The sequence below is a fragment of the Rana temporaria genome, chromosome 4 (assembly GCF_905171775.1).
Source record: "Rana temporaria chromosome 4, aRanTem1.1, whole genome shotgun sequence".
In the NCBI taxonomy this organism is placed as follows: Eukaryota; Metazoa; Chordata; class Amphibia; order Anura; family Ranidae; genus Rana; species Rana temporaria.
In genome coordinates, this window is record NC_053492.1 from 247,122,904 (window position 1) to 247,134,187 (window position 11,284).

Sequence of the window (11,284 nt, forward strand, 5' to 3'; positions counted from 1 at the left end):
TAACAAAAACAAAAAATCAGAGTGCACAGAACAATTAGTATATAAATTCACAAAATGAATGTCCAATTATATGTATAAACAATGAGAGGTTAATACGCCAATTCGGTGATCCCAAAATTGTATGCCAACAGCACACAATTGGCAAACCAAACCTCAAAAGTTCTTAATGATATCACCACAAAACTCAAACACTGATGACCAAATGAATAATGAAGGATGATGCAGATATGATGATCAGATACAGTGCCAGTTGAATGCGGTGATATAAAAAAAAACGGAAGGTGCCCACCATCGTAATTAAGTTGTCCGCTTACCAAAGGCAAGTTGTCTCAGTTGTCGGTTTTCTCCTTCCAAGTGCTTATTCCGGTTTTCCATTCACCAGTTGTCAGTCTTGGTCAGGTGCTTTGACAGCGGCCCATCTGTCAGAATCCCCCAAAAAAAAAAAAAAAAAAAAAATTAGCTTTCCACCTCCACACACCCCCCCCCCCTCACACACACACACCCCACACAGACACAGCTAACCTCTTTCTGCACAATTTATTTGATGGCCGCTGAATGTAAACAGCAGGTAGTGGGGGAACCATAGCCAGACTGCCATTGGCTGTTTCAATTTTAAAATTAGGCTGACTATTGCACCCCCTTCCCAATGCCTGCAGAGGAAGACCTGAAGAAGAATGTTCTCCTTCAAATCCTCTCCTTTGCTGATTGACAACAGGCAGTGGACGGGTGTAATAGCCCACTAGCTATTGGCTACTGCAATTTAAAATAGTCAATAGCAACCTGGCTATTGATTCCCCAGCTATCTGCTCTTTTTTCCTGTATTCTGACAGTGGCCAATGACTGTTAGAATACAAAAAAAGGCCTAGGTGTCAACTGATATCAGGCTACTTCTGGGGCAGCTGGATGTAAACAGAATATCAGTACCGCATATTGTTATCGGCCTGAAAGGTGGCCCATAATTGGTATCTGTATGGAAAAATCCATATCTGTTGGCACCTAGTAGCAGGGCAGATAATAATATGCAAAAGGGGAGGGAGACATAAAACATTGGTAGCACTGTGCCCTGACATTATAATGGGGTATATTTACTAAAGGCAAATCAACTTTGCACTACAGTGCACTTGGAAGTGCAGTCGCTGTAGATCTGAGAGGGACATGGAAAAAAAAAAAAACATTTTTGCTTGTACATGATTGGATGATAAAATCAGCAGAGCTTCCCCTCGTTTCAGATCTTCCCCTCCGATCTACAGCGACTGCATTTCCAAGTGCACTTGTAGTGCAAAATGGATTTGCCTTCAGTAAATCAACCCCTATGCTGCATGATGAGTGGATATAGAATGGAAGCCGTATAATATTATATGCATCAATGTGCACTGAAAGTATGCTACACAGTCACTGGATATAACATGGAAGCCATACATATTATATGAAGCAATGTGCACTGAAAGTATGCTACACAGTTACTGGATATAACATGGAAGCCATACATATTATATAAAGCAGGGTGACATGCTGTGGAAGAGAAGCTCTGTAATATTACATTACTGTGAACATGCTGCATGGTAACTGGGAAGGTGAATGCACACAGAATGAGAACTATTCAGCAGGAAATAGACAAATACAACTTAACTCATGCACCAAACTGTCACAATTCTAATATTATTTGATAGAAGACATACCTTTAATCCAGGAGAATCCATCCAGGAGAATACAGAGAGTCTCCACCATGCCATGCTTTCCTTTTCAGACTAGGCCTTACAGGAAGTGAGAGGTGGAAGTTCACCACCCCTCTGGTTCCCACCCAGCTCACTTCCTGTCTTCCTGTATTATGATAGAAGTCTGTCTGTTTGAAGAGTTTTTCCCAGGGCAGGATTTACATATTAGAAGATTGAAGGCACAGAAATCACAGACCCACATCCCAATAAAAGGAATAAAAAAAAAGAAATGAGAAAAATATTTATACATGTAAGTAAGTGATGGGAGAGGCATTATATATATATATATATATATATATATATATATATATATATATATATATATATATATATATATATATATATATATATATATATATATATATATACATATATATATATATATATATATATATATATATATATATACACTGTATCTTCATTCTGCTATATGTGTGTGTGTATATATATATATATATATATATATATATATATATCAGATATACTCTATGTGTGTGTGTGTGTGTGTATGTATGTATATATATATATATATATATATATATATTATATACACACACATATACACATATATACTGTGTATACACACACACAAGAATGCAGCTCTCATCACTTACATATTTATCTTCCAGCCCAGCCTAGAGTGGAAGCTCCACTTATTTGCCTCCCCCCCCCCCCACTTTGCCACATTTGTCACCTTTCGGGGGAGGGGAGCAGGTTCCTGTTTTTGACAGGTACCTGTCCCCACTTCCGAGAGATCTCGCTGCGGCGGATGCGTTTCCGATGCTTTTCTGCATGCATGTTTTTGATGCATTCCAGGGCATGCTTGGTGTGTTTTTAAAGCATTCCAGTGCATTTTCCTCCTCTTTTTTTCTTAACCTTAGATAAGGACATGTGTGTTCCAGTGCGTTCAGGTGCATTCTTGTGCGTTTTTGATGTGCTTTACAGTGTTCCATTACAGTCCAGTGCAGGAAAAATGCAGCATGCTCTACTTTTTTTCTGGAACTACAAGCACTGGTGTAAATTATGCCATTGAAAATCATATAACCTACTTTCCATGCAGACAAAAAAAAAAAGCACTGGACTGCATGTGGTGTGAATTGGCCCCTATAGGGAATGGCAGCAGCAGCACCCCGAGAGCCAAATGGAAGCATTGGCTGGGGTACCAACATCGCCGGATTCCAGGACAGGTAAGTGTCCTAATATTAAGTCAGCAGCTGCAGTATGTGTACAGTATGGGGGTTATTTACTAAAGGCAAATCCACTTTGCACTACAAGTGCACTTGGAAGTGCAGTCGCTGTAAATCTGAGGGGTAGATCTGAAATGAGGGGAAGCTCTGCTGATTTTATCATCCAATCATGTGCAAGCTAAAATGCTGTTTTTTTTATTTTCCTTTCTCCCCCTCGGATCTACAGCGACTGCACTTCCAAGTGCACTTTCCTTGCAATTTCAAGTGCACTTTGCATTTGTAGTTTGCACTTGTAGTGCAAAGTGGATTTGCCTTTAGTAAATAACCCCCTTTGTGTAGCTGCTGAGTTTTAATTTTGTGCTGGGGAGAACTTTAATATCCCAATTCCTTTTATTTGGCTGCTGGAATTACCCTTCGGCAGGTACTAAGTCCAAACAATGGACTGGACTTAGTATAAAACGAATATACAGTATATATACTATATATTATATTGCCAAAAGTATTAGGACACCTGCCTTTACACGCACATGAACTTTAATGGCATCTCAGTCTATAACAGATTCAATTCCTCTGGGAAGGATGTCCTATGGGAATGTTTGACCATTCTTCCAGAAGCACATTCATCCCAAAGGTGTTCTATCAGGTTGAGGTCAGGACTCTGTGCAGGCCAGTCAAGTTCCTCCACCCCAAACTCACTCATCCATGTCTTTAGGGACCTTGCTTTGTGCACTGGTCCAAATCATTTGGTGGAGGGGGGATTATGTGTGGGGTTGTTTTTCAGGGGTTGGGCTTGGCTCCTTAGTTCCAGTGAAGGGAACTCTTAAAGCGTCAGCATACCAAGACATTTTGGACAATTTCATACTCCCAACTTTGTGCGAACAGTTTGGGAATGGCCCCTTCCTGTTCCAACATGACTGCGCACCAGTGCACAAAGCAAGGTCCATAAAGACACTGATGAGGGAGTTTGGTAATAATAGTGTAACTACTGATTCATGGATTAAACAGAACATTGATGATTTATATCCGGAGTTTCTCTCTGTACCCTGTAAGCAGACAAGACCCTTGTACTGTGGAGGTGGATGTCTGTGAAGGTTCTCATTCATTCAGGTCAATCAATAAATCAAACTAACTGGACTTGCTGTATTTTAAGACATTTTGCTGGTCCGCCGACAAGCGTTCTCAATTCAGAATGACATTCTTTGGGAATGGAAAGTGGATGCGAGAGGTTTATCTGCTTTGTATTAAATGGATTATGTGCTTAAAATCTTATAAAAAATGTTTTATATTTTATTTGAATCTTTTTTTATTTTTTATTTTATTTTTAAAGGAGTAAAACAAACCATTTTAAATGGGAGTGGCTCTCTTATAAATGTATTCAGAATGTTATCTATGTCATAGTTACAAAAATGTCATAAAAAATATATGTTGAAATGTCTTTAGTAGACATTAAGGGGCAGATCCACAAAGATCTGCCCCGGCGCATCGTATCTGAGATACGCTACGCCGCCGTACCTTACCTGGCTTTGGTTCGAATCCTTAAAGATTTTGCGCTGTAAGTTACGGCGGCGTAGTGTATCTCAAGCGGCGTAACGGTGCGGAATTCAAATGCGGCGAGTAGGGGGCGTGTTTCATTTAAATGAAGCGCGTCCCCGCGCCGAACGAACTGCGCATGCTCCGTTCCTAATTTTCCCGCCGTGCATTGCGCTAAATGACGTCGCAAGGACGTCATTGTTTTGACGTGGATGTAAATTATGTCCATCCCGATTCACGGACGACTTACGCAAACGTAAAATAAAAATTCAAATTAAACGCGGGAACGACGGCAATACTTAACATAGCAGGTTTAACTATACACCACCAAATAGCAGCTTTAACTATACACCGGAAAAAGCCGACTAGAGACAACGTAAAAGAATGCAATGGCCGCTCGTACGTTCGTGGATCGTCGGAAATAGCTAATTTGCATACTTGACGCAGAAAACGACGTGAACGCCACCCAGCGGACACCGAAGAATTGCATCTTAGATCCGAAGGCGTACAAAGACGTACTCCTGTCGGATCTAACCCAGATGCCGTCGTATCTTGTTTTGAGGATTCAAAACAAAGATACGACGCGGGAAATTTGAAAGTACGCCGGCGTATCAGTAGATACGCCGGCATACTCGCTTTGTGAATCTGCCCCTAAATATTTTCAGAAAAACATATTTTAAAAATATATTTTCTAATATATATCTTTGGAAAATACATTTAAATTATATTTTTGGAATGCATTTACAAGTATATTTAAAGATATATGTTTAAATGCAATTTTTTTATATGTTAAAAAATATCTGAAGCATATATTTTACAAACATATATTTTCACATATATGCCTTTGGAAAATATATTAAAATTATATTTTTGGAACACATTTACAAATATATGTAAAAATATATGTTGAAATTACTTTTTTTATGTGTTAAAAAAATCTGAAGAATATATTTTAAAAATATATTTTCCAATATATGTCTTTGGAAAATGCATGAAAATGCATTTAAATTATATTTTGGAATGCCTTTACAAGTATATTTAAAAATATATGTTTAAATGCATTTTTTTAGATATCTGGCAAATATATTAAAAAAAATATATTTTCAAATATATGCCTTTGGGCAATATATTTTAATTTACATTTTTGGAATAGATGTAAAAATATATTTGCGTAGGCCAATATATTGTAAATATATTTAAAATATATAATTTTTTTAAATAAATATATTGGAAATATATTTTTCTTCCATATGGGTTATGGCATAACACTGTTTATATTTTACTATTACAAATATTTTTGTAATAAAATAAGGTTTTAAAAATACATGCTCTTGTAAGGTCTATGATGGTGCCATGAAAGTCTGTTTTGCCTCCAAAAATTGTCTATAATAATCTTTGGACATACTTCAGGTGCTCTTTAATAGTATATAATCTATAGCACATTTTTAATTCAATCAGTTAAGGACAGTTATACCTAATCCTGTAAAAGGTAAAGCTGCCACAAAAAAAAAAAAAAAAAACACACAAAAAAAAAAGATAAAAATAGTGCTGTAAATTCAAAGCATCAAATAAAAAAATAAGTGAAAAAGTGATATAAAGTCCTCAAAAATCAAATATAGTATATTCTAAATCTGCGATACAAATACAAATACAGATGTTTATTCAAAATGAAAAAACTACAATGAGGAATTATGAAATCTTTATTGGTGACATTTTACTATTCTGCAACTACATTTACGTCAGGTACAAAAAAGTTTTTTTTAATGCAGTAAGAGCTGGATCAAAAGTGACATCTGCTGTAGAATATAGAAAATATGCTGTTCTTCTGCTCCCAGTCAGTGGAAGTGTAAAGCACGCTTAGGTAGGACATAGGTAAGTCCTGCTGATTAACAGCAGTTATGTAATTCTTAAACATATATATCCAAAAACGAGACCATTGCAGGCTCATAAAAGTGTGGAAGAAAAGATGAAGGCCATCAATCTTTTTGTGTCCTGTAGTCTGGAATGCAAAGTAGTTATAAAGCACTTTTTTAACACATTCAGGCATCCATAGAACATGTGCAGTTTTCTGAATACATACCGTAACTTGCACAGAGTAAATGATTACACATGTAGTAAATGTAAATGGTGACATATACAGACCAGAGGTATGAACTCCACAGAAGACATGTCTGAAGTGCAGCCTCAGTGACAACCAGGTCTGCATTGTAAATACCCTGGGAAATAAAGTGTGTTACTCACAAATTAATATTATCAGGTGCAAATTAAGGAAAGAAGCTAAGAAAACTAAAGAAAACTAATACTGCCACCTTATCTAAGAGTGAGTAAACTGCAATAAATTACATTCCTGTTTTTTTGTGTTTAGATGTGCTCTAAATGTGTTATCAGACACTTAATTGTAGAGTATAAATTACAAAAAAATGATCACTTAAACACAAAGGGCCAGATCCACGTAGCGCATTGTTCCGTCCGGCGCAGCGTATCTCAGATACACTACGCCGCCGTAACTTACAGCGTATTTTCCGTATCCTCAAAGAATTTGTGCCGTAAGTTACAGCGGCGTAGTGCAACTGTGTCGGCGTAAGGACGCGCAATTCAAATGAATGAGATGGGGGCGTGTTTTATGCTAATACGTCTTGACCCGACGTAAAGTTTTTTCTGAACGGCACATGCGCTGTCCGTGAGGGTATCCCAGTGCGCATGCTCCAAGTTAACCCGCAACAAGCCAAAGCTTTAGACGTGAACATAATTCTACGCAAAGCCCTATTCGCAAACGACTTACGCAAACAACGTAAAATTTTCAAAATTCGACGCGGGAACGACGTCCATACTTAAGAAGAAGAGAAGAAGACGTCACAGAAGAGTGGGCTGGCCACCGCTAGTAATCGAGCTAACACACAAAGATAGCGGCAGCCAACCCTGAAGAAGAAGGCACCGGAGAGCGAGTGGGAGAAGAACCGGGGCCGAGATGACAGCTAAGAAAAAATGAGAAGACCCCCGGAGAGCGGAAGAAGACCCCCGGAGAGCGGAGAAGACCCCCGGAGAGTGGAAGAAGAAGGCCCCCCTGGTAAAAGAGAAAAGAAGACAGGGGGGGCCCCTGGAGCTGACTAATAAATTACTTTGAAAACCCTGTGTTGTGTGTTTTTTTTCTTTTACACTTTGCCTCCAGGTGAATGGATAGGGGTACAATGTACCCCATATTCATTCACTTAGGGTGGAGGCCGGTATCTGGGGGCCCCCTTATTAAGGGGGGCTCCCAGATTCCGATAAGCCCCCCGCCCGCAGACCCCGACAACCAATAGCCAGGGTTGTCGGGAAGAGGCCCTGTCCTTATCAACATGGGGACAGGGTGCTCTGGGGTGGGGGGCCCCGCAGTGCGCCCCCCTGCCCCAGAGCACCCAACCCCCCCATGTTGAGGGCATGCAGCCTGGTACGGCTCAGAAGGGGGGCCACTCGCTCGTCCCCAACCCCCATTCCTGACCAGCCGGGCAGCATGCTTTGGATACGGGTCTGGTATGGATTGTAGGGGGACCCCCACGTCGGCTTTTCGGTGTAGGGGGGTCTCCTTACAACCCATACCAGACCTAAGGGCCTGGTATGCCCCTGGGGGGGAACCCATGTCGTTTTTTAATTTGAAATTTGGCGTGGAGTTCCCTCTCTGGATTCATACCAAACGCCGCAGCTAGAATTGGCGGGAATCCAAGTCGGATCCCCGTTGCTTCTATGACGCGCTCGCTGGAATGTGCTTTGTCTATTCCAGCGAGTGCGAGATGTCGGCACCCTGTCGCTGAGAATCAGCGCGATGCTGTCGTGCTGGAAACACATTCTCGGCAACAGGTACAGTATCTACCTCTCCCACCTTGGATCTATACAGATCAAAATAGTAGTTTTTATCTCAATGGACATTATAGCAGACGTAGAGGGGACTTGAGACCTTGCCAGAAGGGCCAGCATGTGTCCAGTATTTTCTCCCTCCTCATAGTGGGCTTGTTTTAATAAGAACCTTCTATTCCCTGCTTTCTTCACGGACAGTTCTGGGTCAAACCATCACCCCTAGCACCAAAGTCAAAAGTCTCGGAGTCATCTTCAACACCTACATGACAATGGATGCACAAATAGGGTCAGTAGTCAGCGGATCACACCATCTGCTGCGCCTACTACGCAGACTCACCCCCTTCATACCAAAAAAGACATAGCAGTCGTGGTGGGAACAATTATCAACTCCAGACTTGACTATGCAAATGCCCTCTATCTTGGACTCCCAAAATACCAAATCACTCGCCTGCAAGTCGATCAAAATACGGCCCCTAGACTTGTGACAGGCAAAAAAACATGGGAATCAATCTCACCTTCACTGAGATCCCTTCATTGGTTGCCTGTAAAAGACAGAATCACTTTCAAGGCACTCTGTCTAACGCATAAGTATATTCTGGGAAATGCCCCCCAATATCTATGCAAAAAATAAAAGCTCACAACACCGATCGCATTCTGCGATCCACCAATCAAAATCTACTACAGATACCCAAAACCAGATACAAGTCCAAAGGAGAACGAAGATTTGCGGTCCAAGGACCCAGACTATGGAACACTCTACCAACCAGCATCCGGTTGGAGGTAAACCACCTGGCCTTCAGGAGAAAGATTAAGACCCATCTCTTCTGAGGGCCCGGGGAATGGATACCAAGCGCCCAGAGGCGATTCAGTTTGCATGTGTTGCGCTGTATAAGTTTCTCACTCACTCACTCACTCACAGTATTCAATATAGTTGTTGTACCTCCATTACAGTCCATTTAGCTAGTTTATCTGGTGATGGGTCTTCTACTTTCTGCATTATATCTAACTCCCAGTCCCTAGTAGACTTCTTCCTCCTAGAAATCTGTTGGAATATGATTCCCCCAAATAGGGTTAGAGAGGGTAATTAACTGCAACCAAAAGGGATTAACTTTCCATTCTCTCCCTCCCTGTCATTTTCCTAATCCTAATGTCAGGTCTAATGCCGCATACAGACGGTAATTTTTTGTGATGAAAAAAAAATGACGTTTGAAGTGATGAAAAAAAACGACATTTTTGAAACTTCATTTTCAAAAACGATGTAGCATACACACCATCATTTTGAAAAATGATGAACAAAGTGACGGCACTCTAAAGGGGAAGTTCTATTCGCCTTGAGGCTGCTTTTAGCTGGTTACTTGTTAGTAAAAGATGATTCGTGCTTTTTTGTCTGTTACAGCGTGATGAATGTGCTTACTCCATTATGAATGGTAGTTTTACCTCCCGTCTCAAAACTTGCTTCTGGGAATGTGCGGGTTTAAAAACGTCGTTTTGCCCACACACTATCATTTTCATTGACACAAAAAATGACATTTTGAAAAACGACACAAAAAATTCGAGCATGTTCGAATTTTTTTTTGGTCGTTTTTCTGAAGACATAAAACGACATTTTCCCCACACACTATCATTTTAAATGACGTTTTCAAAAACGTCATTTTTTTTCATCATAAAAAATGACCGTCTGTATGCGGCATAAAGGGGAATGGTCCAACAATCCTCTAGCCTCATACCTAATGTCTGTTACAAATGGGAAACGAGTATCATTCCCTATATCCATGTCAATCCTAGAGAGTTAAGAGTGTGTACCAGAATAACATGAAAAAACTTGTGCTGCTGGGTGGCCTTCACGCCAAATATCCTTCAAGCCTGTTTTGGAAAATATCCTATATAGTGACGTATATGGATGTGTATGTACCCAGACTGTGGTACTTCAACAAACTGCATTTTCTGGATGTCCAGCTTGAAGGCAGGGAATCACTTTCTACCCTTCCCTGCACCCTTCTCTCCACCGCTGCAGAGGTGGAGGGCATACACACGGTCGGAATATCCGATGAAAAGCTCCCAACTGCATAAAAGTTGATGAGGTTCACATTCCATAAACAGATCATCACCTCTCCCTTCATCTTAACTCACAAATAAAAATGTGTATATAGATTATAAACCTCCTATATAAATATATATATATATATATATATATATATATATATATATATATATATATATATGTACACATACATACATACATACACATGGGGGCCAAATCACTTTAACCCAACTAAAAATAGTGGGCCATATTCTGAGTATAGTTATGATGGAGTATCTCAGGATACTCCATCGTATCTCTCTTTTTTGGGCCGCGTATCTATGCGAGTGATTCTTAGAATCATTTTCGCATAGATACGCTTAAGATCCGACATGTGTAAGTCACTTACACTGTCGGATCTTAAATGTAATTACTCCGCCAGCCGCTAGGTGGCGTTTACGTTCAGGTCTCATTTGTTTATGCAAATGAGCCTAATACACCGATTCACGAACAAAATTGCGTCGCGTAACCGTCGCTAACGTCGTTTGCGTAGACGTAAGGTTACCCCTGCTATATGAGGGGTAACCTTACGCCAGTCCCACGTAGGCCATGTTAAGTATGGCGTCGGGTCCGCGTCGTGTTTTCCCGTCGGGTATGTCGTTTTACTAAGTCGTCCGCGAATACGACTTTACGTCAGTGACGCACACGTCGGCGTCATTGACGTTTTACACCGAGAACTGGAGCATGCACACTGGGCTATTTTAAGCCCGGCGCATGCGCAGTTCGTTCGAATCGCGGGCGCGCTTAATTTAAATACAAGCCGCCCCCTTGGATATACGCGGGGATACGCCGGACCAATTACACTACGCCGCCCCAAACTACGGAGCAAGTGTTTGGGGAATACAGCACTTGCTCCTGTAGGTTGGGGCGGCGGAGTGTAAATGGCTTACGCGCCGCCCGCCTACTTTCTACCAGAATATGGCCCAGTGTCTGCAAAT

General features: G+C 40.7%; 1 long non-coding RNA gene across 1 annotated transcript; it reads right to left on the minus strand.

The window, feature by feature from the left end:
- Nucleotides 1–347: 347 nt before the first annotated feature.
- Nucleotides 348–1,842, minus strand: LOC120935371. Its single transcript, XR_005748436.1, has 2 exons — nucleotides 1,680–1,842; nucleotides 348–419 (listed from the first exon to the last, which is right to left on the minus strand). It is a non-coding gene; the product is annotated as an uncharacterized LOC120935371 (long non-coding RNA).
- Nucleotides 1,843–11,284: the final 9,442 nt, after the last annotated feature.